We start from the raw sequence: 6,111 nt of genomic DNA on the forward strand, positions 1-6,111 counted from the left end.
CATATTGAACATTTTGGAGAGGGCTTTCCTGCAACTGCTTTGGGTTTTGAAGAACAAGGAGTCAGAAAATCTTGCTCATGGAACTGCCATATCTCATTTAATTTAACCCCCACACTTCAAAAAGCAGTTTATACCTTATCACATGTTTACCCTGCCTTTATTCCAAATAGTTCGGAACAATGTACACAGAGTTTTCTTCTCACAAAATAAAATCCTCAAATCAAGAGTTAGAATCATAGTTGGAAGGGGCCATACAGGCCATCTAGTCCAACCCCCTGCTCAACGCAGTGTCAGCCTAGAGCAGCCCTGACAAGTGTTTGTCCAGCCGCTGCTTCAAGACCACCAGTGAGGGGGAGCTCACCACCTCCCTAGGCAGCTGATTCCACTGTTGCACAACTCTTACTGCAAAAAAAGTTTTTCCTAATATACAGCCAGTACCTTCCCACCCTTAATTTAAACCCATGATTGTGAGTCCTATCCTCTGCTGCCAATAGGAACAGCTCCCTGCCCTCCTCTAAGTGACAGCCCTTCAAATACTTAAAGAGAGCAGTCATGTCCCCCCTGAACCTCCTCTTCTCCAGACTAAACATTCTCAAGTCTCTCAGCTTTTCCTTATAAGGCTTGATCTCCTCCTAAGTGTGTATATATATTATCAGCACAGGATGCATTCAGGAGCATAGACCATCTTCCCATGGACAGGAACTTCATTGCCACACATTTACATCTGTTCTGTAGTACTTCTCTAGCTGTTATTTAGGATTAGTAAGTGAATGACTGGTGAGAAATGGGTAAGCAATTCCAGGCTGTGTTCTTGACCTCATTTAAGAACAACTGTTTATTGATCATGTTACGACCCAGGCATTCCTCTATCCAGACACACTTGCTTATCTTCAGCACAGTGGTTACATTAGATGGTTTTAGTCAACTCCCGGACTGTACTTTCCCAAATCAAATTTAGTTTAATTATCTCAGAGTTCCCTTACCTTTCCCCCATGTGAATATACGAAGGTGCCTTATACTAAATTAGAGAATTGGTCCATTTAGTCCAGGTCTGTCTACTCCAACCTGCAGCAACTGTATGCAATCTTAGGCAAAGATCTTCCCTAGCTCTGCCCCAGGAGGCACTTAAGTGAAAATGATGGGTCTCAAAGCTGGGATCTTAATAAAGAGTATGTGCTCCATCACGGAACTTTTCAGACCATCCCATTAAATCTTGCAAGCACTTTGTATCTCTATGGTAGAACTGCACTGGGAAGCAGCAAAGTTGGTTACCCTGAAGGCTGAATTGTTTTGTGCAGAAATTGGAGTAGTCACCTTCTGATGGTGGCCACTAGCGCTTTAAGTAGGAGTTGAGCTGACAGTGCCCTGGAGGGACATTTATGGAATTGGGGAGCCTTTAGAAAGAACACATACCTTTGCTTTCTCCACCTTTTTTTAAGAAATGAAGAGGTGTTAAGGCTTGGTATGCTTGTTAAAGGAATAATAGAAAAGGTATGAAAGCTTGTTAAACTGGAACAAGTATTTTTTGAGAACATGGCCAAAAATATCTTGTTCATGCCTACAGCAGTTTGTGTCAGGGATGCACATTCAGAAAATAATAATTCAGATCTATCCTGTTCATTACTGTCAAAAGGGTACTTTAAAAATCCTCCCTTTGACTGTATATACCTGTACTGCAAGAGAGAAATTCAGTGGTCTGTGAAATGGGGACCCTTGCCCCTACCTGTCTGAAATTTGAGGGTGATAATCCTACCTATGAGAGCTGCAGTCACCAAGACTACAGTTATTCCAGTTGGCTTGTTGGGAACATGTGCCTCATTAAAACCAGGGTGTCACCTGAATAGGCAAACAGCACAACATTAATTCAAGCAAAATTTGTAAGAAACAAAGTGAACTGAACCTGAATGCATATTCCTAATCAGTCTGTAATACTGTAATTATTCCCACTGCAATTATACAGACAAATGTAGTTTAAGATCCAGCAGCAGTTCATACTACTACTTATTTTGTTGCTTGTGTGTGCAACATTCTGATCCCTACTTTATCAATCCAGACTAGAGGTATTCACAATGGCAAAATGAACAGGCAAGTATGAAATACAGTCAAAATACAAAGACATTTTTCTTCAACCAGGTTCAGGGTGGTTAAATCCAAAGACAGAGGTCAGTTTCTTTTTTGTAAGATTCTCCACCTCTCTCTTTTTCATTTTCTTTTATCTGGAACAGCATGCCTTTCACCTGGAGTCAGTTTTAAAACCTGGTTAGAAAAGGAAGCAATCCTGAATTGTGAAAAGGCTTAAGGGGTTTGTAGGTTTCCTTGTCTGCAGAGAGGTCCCCCTCCCACATTTCTGTTTCCAGGTATATGTTGGTCATGTTTTTGAGTCAGGCTGAAATCCCAGGTTTTATTTGCACTGCAATATCCTTGGAGATGCAATAGTGTTATCATTGTTATCAGTCCAGAATGCAGCTGTGTGTGTTCTTACAGGAACGTCTTTTAGAGCCCATATACAACTGCTGTTCCAGGTTGAACACTGGATCAGATTCAAAGTTTTGGTGCTAACCTTCAAAACCCTGGGACCAACATACATTCGAACTGCCTCTCCGTGTACATCTCCCAAAGAGTGTTGTGTTCAAGTGACAAAAACTTACTGGTGGTCCTTGGCCCAGAGAGCATCCAGCTGTCCTCGACCAGAGCCAGGGTCTTTTCGGTCCTGGCTTCATCCTGATGGAACACTCTTCCAGGTGAAATCTGGGCCCTGTGGGATCTAATGCAATTCTGCAGGAACAGTAAAACAGAGTTGTTCTGCTAGGCTTATGGCTGAGGGCAGTGATAGTTCTCCATCTCTGATTGGCCTCCCCTCTCTCCTCCCTCCTCCTTCCCTCCCCCTTTTTCAGGCTAGACAGATATTAAGATATATACCCCCAGGCTCTTACACCATCTTTTAAGCCTATGATTGATTGTATTTTTATGATACTTACTGTATTAATTGTATTTCGATTTAATATATATAATGTTTGAATTATATAATGTTGTATATGATGTTACCCACTCTAAGCCCTGTTCTGCAGGAGAGGGAGGGCTATAAGTCTAAATAAATAAATACATAAATAAATAAATATCCTTGGTGGAACTGCCAAGAACAGAGGCACTAGGCAGACAAAACCAAGGGTTCTGGAAACAAAAAGCTATATGGTTTGGATCTGGTAGCTGAGAGCTCTAGGAGTCTTTGTGTGGGTGCTCTTGGCAGCCCTGCTTCTTGAATGCATGGATGTCTTCTCATCGTTCTCTTCTCTCATTTTCTCTTCTTCTCTGCAATTCCTGTTTTTTCCCCCTGTCTGTCTTTGAATTAATTTGAGTTCAAGCCCTCCCTTCAACCAATCAATAAGGTTTTTTTGCAGTGTGCAAATCATGGTGCACATTTATGATGAATATTTTCAACAAGCATGGGACCATCTGAGCGGGTATGGCATTCTAAAGGTATCCAAAAACTGACCAAATTCCCTTTGTCAATCTTTGGTTGAGTAAAATACTAGAGAGCTCAAAGCAATCCACTTACCATACCACTTTTTAAAAAGAGAGAGAGAAAGAAGGGTTGGCAATCAAGGCTTGTCTATAACAATTTTCTCCACTGTTTGCAAATATGATGTAGAGTACACATTTACTCTTTTTATATTCCCACTTAAGGCTTTGTGTGTGAATTAGTTATAATTGCTCTACAGTGCTTAATATTTAAAAGTGTTCCCAGTATGAATCCACTACTGAAAGGTAAAATTCTCCACAAGGGAAATTGTTTTACTAATTCCATTTCTCTGGACCAGAGTAACATATTTCCAAAGAGGGAAAATGTAATGCAGAGTCTGATTTTGCTTGATTCCCTGTATGTTTTCACAGTTCACTCTGATTTTTTTCCCCACTTGGATGTAAAACCTAAGGTGTCCTGCATACATTTTCATGTGAAGTCACATCACATCATGGCATTTAGGTTCTTCTAGACACATAACCTCTTAATGCACCTCGTCTCCAAATAGGTTTTTTAATCTGAAGGAATTTAAAGGGGTGTGTTTTTTTGCATCTTACTACTTAATTTTGTTTAGTACAAAAGGGAATATGGTAATTACAAGGCTATGGAACGGTCATTCCTTCAGAATGAAAACGGTGAGTGCCATGGATGAACACACAGTACATAATAGACTGTGGATTTCGATAAGACTGTAGAATCTTCAGGACAATATTTCAAATTGTTTTCATCTTTAAGTTCAGCAGCAGTCTTAAAATACATGCATTGTTAACCGTATAATAATTTTAAGTATCACTGGCTAACTAGAACCTACAAACTTTTATGATGGACTATTGCCTTTTATCCCATCAAACTAATAGGCTATTGCCTCTTGGTCATCCTACAATATTGGCTGACAGCTCTCCCTTAAACTGAACAACCTCAGTACACTATTTGTAGGAACTAGCATTGCCAATCTCCAGGTGGTGCCTGGACACCTCTAGGAATTACATCTGATCTCCAGACTGCAGCGATCAGTTCCCCTGGAGAAAAATGGCTGCTTTGAAGGGCAAATTCTGTGGCATTATACCTCAATGAGGTCCCTCTCCTCCCCAAACCCCAAGCTCTACCCCCAAATCTCCTGGAATTTCTCAGCTCAGAGCTGGCAACCCAGCATGTAGCAGCATGACTAGTGGTCCCAGATGCATATGGATTATCCATATGAACAGAGAGGTCTATCATATTCAGTGGGTTCAGTTGAGCATCGTGATGTGGCTGTATCTGCATCTACTCTGTATAGTGCTCAGTTTTCTGGCTCAGGCTAGAACTCATGTTCTGAAGGTAATTCAAGATGTAAATACCCTTGGAAATAATCAGATAAATTACTTACATTGTAATACTTTGTCATAAATCAGAAATAATGTGCAACAGAAAATTCATCTTGAGGTCTTAATAAAAATATTTGATACTAAAAATAGTTTATGTAATCATATTTGGGGGGGGGGAGTTGTAGAACTTGCTATTGGCAAGTTTGAAAGGATCCAGAATTTGAAAGGATCCAGAATAAACAAACAAAAAACCCATAACCCTCAGTGAAAAGATTATAAATGTTATTTTTAAAACTCTAAATTATGGCTGACATTCTCTAGAGTATTGGAATGATGGAAGGATATATTTATTTATTTATTTATTATTTATTTTATTCAATTTATACCCCGCCCTCCCCGCAATGCGGGCTCAGGGCACATATTAATGGAGTGCAACTTTCTCATCTTTTGTCTCCCATGGCAACCTGCAATCCCCCCCCCCAAAAAAAATCTTGTTCCAGGAGACAGGGGGTCTGTACTAGGAAAAACTATTGGGGAAAAAGTGTTATTTCTGTTTTGGATGTATAAATATAAAGACCAGTTATGCCTTGCCAGTTGCCACACTGTTTTCATTTGTTTGATGAACAGAGATGCCACTGACATGCATATTTCCTGTGCTTGAACTATGAGTTTCAACAGTTTGTAATGCTCCAAACATTCCAGCTCCCCATTTTTCTCTGGCTCAGATATGCTAGAGAAGCACTCCATTCCAATATCCTCTCAGACTTTGTTCCATTCCTTTTGATGTTGTGGTGGTAGCAGCTATGGTTGGCACCAGAGGCTACTGGCCATTCAAGCCAGACAAGGAAGTTGGAACACAGCATCTCTCTTCCACTCTGAATTTCTCTCTTGTCTCCCACTTTCTCTGTCTTCATCTTCAGGTACATCAGATGCTATCCTGGCAATGTCCAAGGCATGCCCACATGGTGCCTGACTCATTAGACACCCTGTGAACTATATTTCCCAGGATGCCCCAGGCTCATCTTGGATGCTGCCAAAATGGCATCTGAGGAACACAGGAAGGGGAGGCTAGGAGAAAGAGAAAGAAATACTTTTTTGCCACCTGCCCATTTGCTGGGTTGCTGAATCATTGGCGGTCACCACCAGATTCATCTAGGAACTGAGCTTGGAGAACCAAGCCATATTGCTGATTAAACTCAGGGATGAGCAGGTGTGTCATCCCTCAAGTATAATAGGAATTTTTTATTTTATTTATTTATTTATTTATTTATATTTGAATTTCTACCC

General features: G+C 40.5%; 1 protein-coding gene across 1 annotated transcript in view; it reads left to right on the plus strand.

Annotated features, from left to right (window-relative positions):
• The window catches only part of LOC107118366 (limbic system-associated membrane protein-like), a 211,174-nt gene that overhangs the window by 54,204 nt on the left and 150,859 nt on the right, over positions 1-6,111 (plus strand). The window lies entirely within an intron of this gene.

This window comes from Gekko japonicus, unplaced genomic scaffold (genome assembly GCF_001447785.1).
Source record: "Gekko japonicus isolate JY-2015 unplaced genomic scaffold, Gekko_japonicus_V1.1 scaffold1272, whole genome shotgun sequence".
In the NCBI taxonomy this organism is placed as follows: Eukaryota; Metazoa; Chordata; class Lepidosauria; order Squamata; family Gekkonidae; genus Gekko; species Gekko japonicus.